The sequence below is a fragment of the Symphalangus syndactylus genome, chromosome 6 (assembly GCF_028878055.3).
Source record: "Symphalangus syndactylus isolate Jambi chromosome 6, NHGRI_mSymSyn1-v2.1_pri, whole genome shotgun sequence".
Taxonomy (NCBI): Eukaryota; Metazoa; Chordata; class Mammalia; order Primates; family Hylobatidae; genus Symphalangus; species Symphalangus syndactylus.
Window position 1 is genome coordinate 118,236,412 of NC_072428.2, and position 14,319 is coordinate 118,250,730.

The window sequence follows — 14,319 nt, forward strand, 5'->3', positions numbered from 1 at the left end:
CCTCAAACTCCTGGGCTCAAGCAATCCTCCTGCCTCAGCCTTCCCAGTAGCTGGGGCTACAGGTGCACACCACCATGCCTGGCTAACTTTTGTACTTTTGGTAAAGACAGGGTCTCACTGTCGTGACCAGGCTGGTTTTGAATTCCTGGGCTAAAAGGATTCTCCCACCTCAGCCTCTCAAAGTGCTTGGATTACAGGTGTGAGCCACCATGCCTAGCCATGAGCATTTCATTGAAGATACAAGGAAGAGAAATCCTATGAAGTGTTTTTCAGGGAAGGGATGAAAATGGAAAATCCTGGTAAATGCTCATTACTACTCATGTAAATGTGTGCAAAATGCCACTGGAATTTTCTTTCCTTTTTTCTTTTGTGAAATATTTCAAACATATAGAAAAAGACAAGGAGTAATATAACAAAAGCCTTGTACCTACCACCAGAAATAGAAAGTGCTACCATTTTGCCACATTTATGTCAGATCATTTTTTAAAAGAAAGAAGACAGGCCAGGCACAGTGGCTCATGACTATAATCCCAGCACCTTGGGAGGCTGAGGCGGGAGGATTGCTTGAGCCTAGGAGTTTAAGGCCAGCCTGGGCAACATAACAAGACCCCATCTCTACAAAAAACAAAAAATTAATGGGATGTGGTTGTTCGTACCTGTTTCAGCTACTCAGGAGGCTGAGGTGGAAGGACTGCTTGAGACTGGGAAATTGAGGCTGCAGTGAGCCATGATCACGCCGCTACACTCCAGCCTAGGCAACAAAGTGAGACTCTGTCAAAAAAAAAAAAGGAAAAGAGGAAAGAAGAAATAGAGAAAGAGAGAAGAAAGAAAGAAAGAACAGAGGAGAAAGAGAGAAGAAAGAAAGAAAGAACAGAGAAGAAAGAAAGAAAGAAAGAAAGAAAGAAAGAAAGAAAGAAAGAAAGAAAGAAAGAGGGAAGGAAGGAAGGAAGGAAGGAAGAAGAAAGAAGAAAGAAGAAAGAAAGAAAGAAAGAAAGAAAGAAAGAAAAGAAAGAAAGAAAGAAAGAAAGAAAGAAAGAAAGAAAGAAAGAAAGAAAAAAGAAAGAGAAAACCTCACAGACACAGTTGAAGTCTTTGTGCCCCTTTTCCTTCCTCCAACTGTCTTGAAGTTGGTAGGTATTCTCACACTGGTGCTCATACTTTACCATATATGTATTACTCATAAATTACACCTAGCATTGCTTTGAGTGCTTCTTAATTTATGTAAGTGATGTCACACTAAACCCACCATTCTGGAACCTGCTTTTTTTTCAGCTAACATTGTGTTTCCAAGATCGATCCATGTTGATGCATGATACATTCATTTTTACTGCTGAGTAACATGAAACTGTACGAAGATACCACAATCCATCCACTAACCTACTGACAGACATTTGTTTCCAGTTTTTCACCATCACAAATAATTCTGCAGTGGACATCCTTGAACATGCTTCTATAGAGTAGACCCCTACAAGTGGTGTTGCTGGGCCGCAGGGAAGATGCATTCCAGTTATTAGACATGCTGTCAATTTACTCGCTAGCTTGGCTGAGCCAGTTCACGCTTGTGCCAGCAGCAGACAAAACAACCGAAAATGTTATTTATTCAGTGTGCTCTTGGATTGGGCTCTCTTCTGAATGCAAAACCAATTATAAGGATTTTCTCTAGTTCATTCCCGACCTTTGTTCTCCAATTCTACTTTCCCTTAAAGTCTTAAATTCTTTAGCCATAAATTCTTCTACAACTAGGGTTTTCCAGAATCTGACCTAGTGGCCAAGAAGAAATGACTGGTATGTGTGTTACAGGATGGAGTCGGGTATGTGTGTGTATGTGTGTGTGTCTGTGTTTGTAGCTTTGTACCAAAGCCAACAAGAAAGAACTGGAAGGACAAGACTTTCCATAGCATCTTTTAAATAATGCATCAAACCCAGGAAAGAGGGGTAACCAGTGTGACCCAGAATCCACTCTCAAGCTATAGGTCCTTTTCTCCCCCTCTTATTTGTTGTGGGTCAAGGGGGAGTTGTCCCAGGACATTACTCTGTGGCTCCATCTTCCCTGCTCCCCAAACCCACCAGACTCCAGACACTTCTCTAAGCTGTGTAAACCCAGGGGCGAGGGAAAGAGGTACTCTGTGCAGAGGAGGGGCAGCCCCATGTGTTCATCTGGGGTAAAGGGCTGACTTTTGGCCCCAGGCCTAAGAGCTCTCTGTCCATGCCAAAGATTCCTCCTGCATCTGGGCCTGTGGGGTTGGGAGAGCTGCCAAAATCCTAGACTGGGCAGTGACAGTGGAGAGCCTATATCTTGGCCACTGAGCCGATTCCTCAGCCCCAGGACCATATAGAAGTTGTCTGGAATTCCTTCCCTCCCAGGCCCTGAAGCAGGAGCCTCCAAGGCCTCTGAAGTTGACTTGAGAAGAGGGGATGGGGGGATAGGGAAGGGGATAGGGATTAAAGGGCCCACCACAAAGTTGCCTGGCCCAAACCAAAGACATTTCAAGAGGCAGGAACCTGAAGCGAATGAAAAAGTGCTATTCACAGTTAAGGGAGAGTAGGGAGGGCCCTGACCCAAAGACTATTTTTGTGTTTTTTGTTTGTTTGTTTTTTAGGGTTTTTTTGAGATAGGGTCTCACTCTGTCACCCAGGCTGGAGTGCAGTGGTGCAATCACAGCTCACTGCAGCCTCCACTTCCAAGGCTCAAGCAATCCTCCTGCCTCAGCCTCCCCACAGCAGGGACCACCACAGCTGGCTAATTTTTAAAATTTTTTGTAGAGAAGGGATCTTGCTATGTTGCCCAGGCTGGTCTCGAACTCCTGGCTCAAGCAATCCTCCTGCCTTGGCCTCCCAAAGTGCTGGGATTACAGGAGTGAGCCACTGCTCCTCTCTTTCTTTCCAACAGAAAGATTATTTTTGGGTGGGATTTCTCCCCCAGCAAACACTTGAAGTGTGACCTACAGGAGTTGTTTGTTTGGAGGGGGGCGTTTGTCCTTTATCAAAAAGATGAAACCTGGTTGGGTGTGAGTTTCTTGCCTGTAATCCCAGCACTCTGGGAGGCTGAGGCAGGAGGACTGCTTGAGGTCAGGAGTTTAAGACCAGCCTGGGCAACATAGGGAGACCCTGTATCAACAATAAAAAAAAAAATTAAAAATTAGCCAAGCGTGGTGGTGCACACTTGTAGTCCCAGCTACTCAGGAGGCTGAAGTGGGAGGATCTCTTGAGCCCAGGAGAACGAGGCTGTAGTGAACCATGATCACACCACTGCACTTCAGCCTGGGCAACAGAGTGAGACCGTATCCCAAAAAGGAAAATGATAAAGCGTGAACATCTTGGCATCCTTGTTCCACAGACTGCTTTTGGCCCAGAACAATCTGCCCTTTGGGCAGCAGGTGGCTTGCTTCAGCCTGGAGGCCAGGAGGCCTACTCAGGCGCCCAGGGCGATTCACCAAGGTACCTCACCTCTGAGCCCCGCCCACCATTCAATGAGGACGCGCGGAGGTGACATCGCTGCATCCTGTTGCCCAGCCCAGCCCAGGAGAATGGGACAAGCTGGAGAAAAGAGCCAGTGGAAGTGCCGGATGCCACGAGAGAAGTTGGGAAAAAAATGGTGGAGGGCAAATGAGTCAGCAGCAAGTTTAAGCAATGAACCATTGCATCATGGGGTGTTTCTCAAATTCTTGTCTACTTTTAGAGAAAGTACGCAATGACATTCAGTGGGCATCTTGATTCTGAAATAGCTAAAGAAAATGTTAAAAATGCAGTGGGTGAAGATGTGCCCACATTAACCTCTTTTCTAAAACAACAGTTGACAATTGTGCTACATGTCCTTAAGCAAATATTTTAGCCTGCCTGTTCCTTAGTTTCCTCATCTGTGACATGAGGGGAATGTATGAAAAATATCTCTGGAGATTTCTTCCAGTCTAATATTCTGTGATTTGATGATTGATATTACGCTCACATTCTTAATACTCAGGCTGTGTCTACACAGTGCCAAGACAACTAGCTAATTCAGTGAGTATGGACAAAATGTTCTTCCAATCAATTCTTTGGCACGCTGTAGACAAATTCGCACTATTTTTCATTTTACACCTGGTTGCTCCAGCTTCATCTTGACCAGTGCTTCTTCAGTGGTGGTATCCTGACATGCTGCATGCCTGGAGCACTTAGGAGGTGTGTCCTAGACAGTTGGTTATGGATAATGAACTGTTGAGGTTCTCAAATGGTTGATGACATTTTTTTAATCAATTAGAACAGATTCAATATAGTCCTATAGTAATGCCCCTGCTGCTTAGTTGCATTCAGATATGCCTCCCTGAAAGGAAGAAGTGGTGGAGTTACAGCTGCCAGACAGAGACTGCCTGCAGCCCTGACCCTGTTGGATGCCCATGGGAGGGTATCATGTGTCATGCATGTGAATGTCATTTATCATCTGCAACACAGCACTTGAGAATGACTGATGGAAACCCCTGAGACATGGTTGGACATCAAGGCACTGGAGACCCAGGCCCTGGAGCAATCTGAGCCAGCATCCTATGACGCAGGTGCAAACCAGGAAGAGAGCATTGAACAGAGTGCAGAATGGAGGGCCTGTTCATTATGCCTTTCTCTTGGTCCAGAATGAATGATTTCACCATAATCTGTTCATAGCTGGGGAAGGAAAGGGAGCATGAAATAGCATTTATTAATCATGTAGGGGCCAAGCCCAGTGCCAGACCCTCGTGGCAGGTTTTAGTGTTGCTCGCCATGTACTTTTTATTCTCAGCTGTCCAGGGGGATTACACTTCCTCCCTCTTGTGGTTTGGAAGAGTAATGTAAAATTCTGGCCAATGGGTTGTGGGTAGAAGTACCACGTGCCAACTCAATGCCAGGGCATTTCGCTGATAGTTTTAGACCCTCCAGAGCTCCCTCTCCCTCTAGCATGGGAACTGGCAACAGTCTGGTGGCTGTTCCATCACCAGCCGGAATCCTGGAATACTAGGAAACCGAGCTCCCAGATGAGCCGTGAGGCGTCTGTATCATGCATTGCACGTGAGGATGGAGTAAAACTTTGTTGTTGTAAGCCACCAAGATTTTCAGGCTGCCTATAACTGCAGCACAACCTAATTTTGTGCTGTCTGATGCCATGTTTTATGTAACATGGTAGCGTAGTAGAAAAATGTGAGCCTTAGAGTTTAAAATGTTGGGCACGGTGTCTCATGCCTGTAATCCCAGCATTTTGGGAGGCCAAGGTGAGAGGATGGTTTGAGCCTGGGAGTTCCAGACCAGCCTGGGCAACATGGTGAGACTCCATTTTATTTTACTTTTTAAAAAAATAAAATAACAATTTAAAAAATAGAGATTAAAAGACATGAGCTAAAACCTAAACACTCACTGACTGTGAGCAAATCTGTTAGCTTCTTTGAGTCTCAGTTTCTTCATCTATAAAACGGCACAATGTTTTTATTAGGTTCGGAAATAATATTTAAAAATACCTAGCACAGGATTTAGCACATAGTAGATGCTCAGTTATAATGATTATAATTTCATGTATTCCTCAAAATAATACTCTGAGTAAAGAGAAGGTATAGGAGTAAGAGAAAGGATAGTCATTGCTGATGTTTCAAATGCCGTCATACACTATGGAGAACACTGACCAGGGACCCCAAGGGTAGGGGAAGGTGTGAAGTCGTCTGTGCCCACCCTCCCCTGAACTCAGAGAAGTCCTAGAAGGGAAAGAAGGCCTGAAGATACCATTTATAATTTAGCCTTTCCGCTGCCAGAGGAAAAGCAGATTCTACTTATGGTAGTGACTATTGACACCTTCAGCATATAAAATAAGAATATAGCAATGGCGTCAGTTAGTATCCCTGTTAGTTTCACTGAAGCTTGTTATCCTAGCAAAGCGCCAGCCGAGCTCTTTCCCAAAGGCGCAATGAACTAAACTCTTCTCTGAAATCAGCTTATTAGTATTATCATGACCACTTCAGCTAGCTCACCCGGGACCTGGGAATGAGCTGGAGAGTGAACTACAGAGGAAGGGAGAGAAAGAGAATATCCTCGAGGCAGGAGGGGATTGAGGGGTCCTTTGTCTCCTCCTGCTTCCCAGCAAGCCTTGCCTGATGGAGGAGCAAGAGCAGTCAGAGAAGGGGGTGGGGGAATTCCAATTCTGTGTGTCCTTCCTTCACCATGCCAGCTGCTCTGGAAGCCTCCAGTTCCAGGTCAGATGCCTGCTGCAGTTCCCACTTATATTTAATTTGGTAGAGTATATTACCTCCAATCCCAGTTTTCTCCAAGGTCTGCTCCCAGATCATCGTTTGCCTCTTAAATACCACATCCTAGCCATGAACTTGGAATTCTGAACATTCAATGGCCTGCCCCCTTGGAACGCCTCAATTCTGCCTCTGGGATGAAAGTTCTCTGCACGTTTTCACACACATAGAGTGCAGACAGTCACTGAGGACCAAAGGAGAACTTGAACACCACCTTGACCACCTGTTATCAGCAGGAAGTCAGGCTGGAAGCACTTGTTGAAGCCCCCACAACCTTTGGTGAATGAAAAATAGAGATGTTCCATTCCAGACAAAGCACCGCATGCTTGGGCAGTTGTTTCACCTGCCGCCAATCCAACCCGGATTTGCTCTTGACTGACTTTTCACTTTTCCACGCAGACCGAGATCCCATGAAAATGCCCATAGCCAGCGGGGTGACTCTGATTTCCAGCAAATGTGTGGTCTTTCTAAATTTGGGAGGTTTACCAGAAGCATGTATTAGACGAACATGGATTTGTGACCTGTGCTCAGGGTTTAAAGCATGGCGAGAATGGAAACCGGATGGTGAGATTGAGTCCTGGTGGGGCTAGTTGACCTCATTTTGATAAAGATCACAGATTTTACCCTGACCCAGGTTAAAATCTATAAAATGGGCTTTTGTGACCATGAGAGACACAAGCAGTGAGGTGCAGGAGCAGACTCATAGTGGCTTGTGAGAGCCAGGTGTAAAATATTTTGGAGCTTTGTAAGCCAATTTTTAAAATCAATAGTAGCTTGAAATCTATTATGGTGCAAGTATTTATACTATGGAAATTGGTAAACCCCTACAAATTGGGGTTTCACTTTCTCCTCCCCTCCTCCTCCTCCTTCTTTGTGAGAGCTAGTTTACCAAGGCATGTGTGTCTTCTCGCAAAACCATTCTTTCATTGGAAAAACTATTCTAGATATGGGATCAGGGGAATCAGTTTTGTATATGGGAAGAACATAGCTCTCTGGAATCACAGACAGCTTTGAGAACTCAAAAAAAAAAAAAAATCAACAACCAACTTTTAACATTGATAGAAACTTTGATTAGATACGGAGTTGTGGCTTCAGTGACTGTGCTGAGATTTTAAATTTAAAAGATCTTGCTGAAGTGAAAATTACATGTAAATTTTGGGTTGTATAGCACTGTAGGAGTCTATAAAAAGAGCTGTAGTAATGTTCTGTAAAAAGTCTTTATTGAAGTCTCAGTAGAGCAGTGATCTCTCACTGATGTGGCTTCCAGGGAGGGAGCATCTGGCCCCCAATCCTTGCAGAGAGGGGCTGACACCTGGATTGCAGCTGACTGTGCCCACTGCTGTGGGGGCTGCTGCAGGGGGGAAAAAGAGCTTTGAATAATCTGTTATGAGCTCAACCATGTCCCCTAAAATTCATATATTGAATTCCTAATCTCCAATATAACTGTGTTTGGAGATAGGATCTTTAAGGAGGTGATTAAGGTTAAATGAGGTGGGGCACTAATCCAGTCTGACTGATGTCCCTATAAAAGAGGAAATGTGGACACACAGAGACACACTGGGGATGAGCGTGCATAGAGAAAAGGCCACATGAGGGCACAGTGAGAAGGTTATGTCTGCAAGCCATAGAGAGAGGCCTCACCAGAAACTAAGTCCGTGGGCACCTTGATCTTGGATTCTCAGCCTCAAAACTGTGAGGATGTAAATTTCTGTTGTTTAAGCCAGCTCATCTGTGGTATTCTGTTATGGCCGTCCTAGCCGGCTAATACCATCTGCAATCCAGATTGCTTATTTCTGTTCTTATCTGTTGATTGATCAGTTTTAGAGGGTAATTGACCTTCCTCCACAATTCTTCAGGCTCTCCTAACCCTGCCTGAGATTCTCAATGTGCCTAGTCACCCAACTGTGACGCCAAGGGGTGGGGCCGTGGAGACTGAGTCAGAACTTGGCAGGTTACCTTAGGGGGTGACAGTCAGGTTGAACATGTGTAGAACTTGGCTCTGCCAGCATTTAGCTGCAGAATCATGAGCAAGCCTTTGTCCCCTTTATGCCTCAGTGTCCTCATCTGTAGAATGGAGGCAAAAATACTCTTCTTTATAAGATTATGTTGACGATAAAACAAGATCATGGAAGGATAAGCACATAGCACAGTGCTCAGTGAGCACTCTCTTCTGAAGCGAAGCAGGCCTGGGACAGCCTGGCTTAGAGATGGCTCTGCTTGCCCTAGCACTGGGTGGGTGGAGGAGGCATCGGGGGATGGGGAGGGTGCCTGAGAGGGCACTGTGGGGAGCAGGTCACCTCACTAGGACAGTTCCTCCTGGGACCAAGACCTTCCCCCTGTTGAATTTTTCTCCCTTTGGTTGTTCCCTCACAGAACATGCTCTTCATGGAGAATATTGTGTGTCTTAAGAAAATAAGATAATCAAGTAAAAGTTTCACAGAGAGCCTGGCTTTCAGCAGGCACTCAATACATGGTAACGATTTCTACATCTGCAGTTCCTAAAGCAGTTTTCACGCCACCCCCCAGGGCAGCTGTGGCCACAGAATTGAGGCATAATTTGGACACCGTTGGTAGAAACAGCATTGGGTAACTTTATTAACCAATTTGGTTCAGCCTTATTAAGGAGGAGAGCTCCATTCATGCCAAAGGCTTCTCCAAGCCCTTCTCAAATAGCCAGGATTCAACAGCCTGAACTCCCCCAAGAATGACTCCCTGCCAGAACATAGCACAACTCAGCAGTGTGGCCCCTCCTGACTCTCCCATCCTCCTTGCCACACGGGCTGATGGAGGCTTAGGCTCTGTGGCTTTAGCGAGCTCCAACTCTCTTCCTGCACTTGAGCAAGAGCACTTGGTGACCTGGTGAGACAGTGGGAATGGACACCAGCCCTGACTCCTGACAGGAGACTTCAGACTTGCAGCATGTGCTTAAACCACAGGAAACAGTGTGGCTCACAAGTGGTCTGAGCCCAGGAATGATGAACCCCATGATGCTGGGAGTTCGTCTCATCGAGTCAGCTCTATGACATTTGGGCCATGGAGCTGTGGACCCAGCTCTCCAGGAACTTCTGCCTGCAGTGACTGAAAGCTCTTTTGATATTTTTCTATTTTACTATCCCCTGGGATCCTGCTGAGCACACAGGGAGGCTCCAGTAGAAGTCACTTTGTGTCTCTGTGTCACTTTCTGATTAAAATAACTTTAAAAGTCATGTTCTGGGCCATGCATGGTGGCTCATGCCTGTAATCCCAGCACTTTGGGAGATTGAGGTGGGTGGATCACCTGGGGTCAGTTCAAGACCAGCCTGGCCAACATGACAAAACCCTGGCTCTACTAAAAATACCAAAAAAATTAGTCAGTCTTGGTGCGTGCACCTGTAATCCCAGCTCCTCAGGAGGCTGAGGCACGAGAAACACTTGAAATCTGGGAGTAGAGGTTGTAATGAGCCGAGATCGTGCCACTGCACTCCAGCCAAGGTGACAGAGCAAGACTCTATCAAAAGAATCAAAAAGAAAAAAAAAGTCATGTTCTGGAATGGCCTGCTTTGTAGGTATAAAAGAGCAGGGTTTGCAGAGTCAGGCAAAACAAAGGGTCGGCTTGCAATCTAACCTCATCAGAGACCTGGTGGCTAAAGGACCTTTCTGTGGAGATTTGTGAGAACCTACTCAGCAGAGAGCTGAGGCTCAGAAAGGAATTCAGGTAAGGAAAATCCTCTGCTGATTCAGAAAAACGGCACTCACGAGTTTCTAACATTCTGGAAACATCACATGTTACTCTATTTACTCCCTATTTACTCTCTTTCTATCTGCAGGGAACAAAGCAGGATGGAGATAAAGATGCTCAGAAGAAACCAAAGCCTTCTTGGGGGAAACTGTAAGAAGTTAGGAGGGAATTCTAAGATGCTCAGAAGAAACCAAAGCCTTCTTGGGGGAAACTGTAAGAAGTTAGGAGGGAATTCTTTATGAGAAGTTGAAGATCCTGCTGGGCGCGGTGGCTCATGCCTGTAATCCCATCACCTTGGGAAGCCGAGGTGGGCAGATCACCTGAGGTAGGAGTTCAAGACCAGCCTGGCCAACATAGCAAAACCCCATTTCTACTAAAAATACAAAAATTAGCCAGGCGTGGTGGCATGCACCTGTAATCCCAGCTACTCAGGAAGCTAAGGCAGAAGAATCACTTGAACTCGGGAGGTGGAGGTTGCAGTGAGCCGAGGTGGTGCCATTGCACTCCAGCATAGGCAACAAGAGCGAGACTCCATCTCAAAAAAAAAAAGAAAAGAAAAGACAAGAAAAGGGCTGGGCACAGTGGCTCACGCTTGTAATCCCAGCACTTTGGGAGGCCAAGGCGGGCAGATCACGAGGTCAGGAGGTTGAGACCACGGTGAAACTCCGTCTCTACTATAAATACAAAAAATTAGCCGGGCATGGTGGCAGGCGCCTGTAGTTCCAGCTACTCGGAGAGGCTGAGGCAGGAGAATGGCGTGAGCCCGGGAGGCGGAGCTTGCAGTGAGCTGAGATTTGCGCCACTGCACTCCAGCCTGGGCGACAGAGTGAGACTCTGTCTCAAAAAAAAAAAAAAAGAAAAGAAAAGGAAAGAAAAGAAAAAAAAAGAAAGAAAGAAATTGAAGATCAAGGCTGGAGACCAGGACTCTTGACAAATTGACCAGATTTGATACACACCTAAGAAATGTAAGACTCAGAGTCTATTAATTCTACATGAGCCTAAGAATTAAACCAAATAAAGAATGACAGCACAAGTAATGAGGATACTGGCTTATGCCTAGGTGTTTGTATTTCTTTAGGTCTAACTCCAACTGTATATCTTATTTTAAATTAATATTTGTTATTCTTTATTTTTTGTTATTTTAATTTAAATATATTTAAATAACATTAGCCAGACGTGGTGGCTCATGCCTGTAATCCCAGCACTTTGGAAGGCTGAGGCAGGTGGATTGCTTGAGCTCAGGAGTTTGAGGCCAGCCTGGCCAACATGGTGGAACCGTGTCTCTACAAAAATACAAAAATTAGCCAGGCATGGTGGTACACACCTGTAGTCTCAGCTACTTGGGAGGCTGAGGTGGGAAGACTGCTTGAGCCTGGGAGGTTCAGGCTACCATGAGCCTTGATCAGACCACTGCTCTCAAGCCAGGGCGACAGAGTGAGACCCCATCTCAAAATAAAACAAAAAGAGAACACCAACGCCATTAGAAAAGAATGCTTTCATTACTAACACCACTGGGGAACCAAGCAATTCAAACCCGCCTGACTCCATGTGGCAGCTTATTTCAAGTACAGGCAAGGAGACTCAAAGGAAATAAACAGTTTGTGGGGGTTCTAGCGATGCGAACCTATAAGGTTCTTGTAACTATCATAATGCTTGATCAATACTTATTAATAAACCACATTCTAGGAGGAACAAGTTTTAAAAGCCTGAAAATTGGACAGCCAACATCCTAAAGGTGAGTGAGTAGCAGTGAGAGAGAGACCAAACACAGTGTGTCCCTGGGGTGATGCTGCTGTGCTTTAGGTGAAAATGTCAGTAAATGGTTTAGTCTTCACACACAAAAAAGCACACCAAATTCTACAATAGTGAAAGGTGGAGGCATTCTGTGCAAAGTCAAGTTAGACTCCTTGGAGGTTTCAAGAGCTCAGAGGAGACCCTTGGGTTTTGGAGATATCCTGGGGCAAATTGTTTGGTTAAAAAATGTAGAAAAGGAAACACTGGGGGCCCACAAAGAGATGAAAAACTACTCTTTTGTGGAAACTTTTATTTCTCATCAAATATCCGTGTATCCACCCACTTTTCTGACCCTCTTCCATTAGTTAGGGGCCATGTGGCTGATAAAAAGGTGACTGATGCGTGTAGGAGCTGGCACCCAACATGCCAACTCAGGGGCCACATGCTGAGGTGTCAGGGCAGGATGTGGAATAGAGCTCCTCCTACAAGCTGACTTGGGCGCGCATTGTGTAAGCATGCAAGAAGCCTGGGAGGTGCAAGGCCTCTGAGATTTCAGAGGTAGTTTGCTCCTGCAGTTTAGCCTCACCTGATCTGGTGTGTACATACCTCATTCCTCTGCCAGTCTCAGTAACCAGGCAGGGAGGCAATAGAACCTCTGCCATTAATCCATGTGTGAGCTTGAGGAAATCACTCTTCTCTTGGTGTCATTTTCCTCATGTGGAAATTTAGAGTTGGGTCAGTTGGCCTTTCTGCTCTGTTAGTCTCCAGTTTGGTATTTTTGAAAATTTCCATCTAATAGTGTCTGAAAAGTTGCCAGTACTAGTGTCTGTCTATCCCTGTCTATTATCTACATAGACACCTCCCCATCCACCCATCTGTCTATGTTCATCCATCCATCCCTCCCATCCATCCATCCTTCCATCCATCCATCCTCCCATCATCCATCCTTCCATCAATCCATCCTCCCATCCATCCATCCTTCCATCATCCATCCTCCCATCCATCCACCCTCCCATCCATTCATCCTCTCATTCATTCATCCTCCTATTCATCCATCCTCCCACCCATCTCCATCCTCCCACCCATCTCCATCCTCCCATCCATCCATCCTCCCATTCATTCTTCCTCCCATCCATCTCCATCCTCCCATCCACCCATCCATCCTCCCATCCATCCATCCTTCCATCCTCCTATTGTCCATCCTTCCATCCATCTATCCTCCCATTCATCCATCCATCCTTCCATCCATCCATCCTCCCATCCATTCATTCTTTCATCCATCTTCCCATCCATCCACCCTCCCATCCATCCATCCTCTCATCCATCCATCCTCCCACCCATTCATCCTCCCATTCATCCATCCTCCTATTCATCCATCCTCCCACCAGTCTCCATCCTCCCATCCAACTCCATCCTTCCATCCATCTCCATCCTCCCATCCATCCATCCTTCTATCCATCCATACTTCCATCCATCCACCCATTCCCCCATCCATCCATCCATCCATCTATCCGTTCATCCTCTCATCCACCCATCCTCCTATCCATCCATCCTCCCATCCATTTATCTGCCCATCAATCTCCATCCTCCCATCCATCCATTGCTCCATTTTACTCCTGTTTCATTATGAAGGGAGCTGGGACAGCTGAAATAGTGTTTGGGACTCAACAATTTGCCTCCCCTTCCCTACATCCCTTACTGTGATGGTTAATTTTATATCAAACTGGCTGGGCCACAGTACCAGATAGCTGACCAAACACTATTCTGGGTGTTCCTGTGAGGGTGTTTTGGATGAGATTAACATTTAAACCGGTGGGCTTTGAGTAAAGCAGATTACCCTCCACCATGTGGGTGGGCTCCATCCAATTAGCTGAAGGCCTGATGACAACTGGCAACAGCAAAACATCCTCAGAGACACACACATGAGCAGAAATGCAGGAGCCTGCTCTGAATTTCCTAACATAAACATAGAAGGGCACACACCCCACATGCTTACAAACAGGAAAAATTCAAGGTGCTGCTCAGAAAGTGCTAACACAAAGCAAATGCTGTCACAGTACCTCAGCATTATCCCTCCTGCCCGCACTCCCACTCTGCCCAGGGTCATCCAGTGCCTCTTGGCCAGTCAGCATCCCCTGCACCAACTCTGCCACCCCCATGGCCCCTTCCCGATGGTGCTTCTCTGATTGGTTGCAACATGGACACTCAGAGTTTGGGAAGAGGAAGCAGTGATTGTGCTGTGCTTTGCAACCCCTCCCCCTGCCCCCACTCCCCAATTCTTTTTTTTTTTTTTTTCCAGAGAACTTAGCAGTAAAGGCGAATTTATGAAGTCCCTAAAGATTTGAACTTTCTGCAGAACTGGCTGCAGTTTCCAGTGGGTTAGAGTCTACTTGGAGTAGAGCAGAAGCTGTGAGCTGTGCTGCCGAGAGGAGGGAAGGAAGAAGCCACAGCCCAGGACCCACAACAGTCCAGCATCCCCAACAGCCTTCCTCCCCTACAGAGAGCTCAAAGATGACACCGAGTGTTAGGTGTGGGGTAAGAGGGACACAGGGTGTGGGATGAGATCCAGAAGAGCAGGAAGGGGGAGGCGTCAGGAGCTCTGTGGTTGGAGGGACCACCTCCGTTACTAAC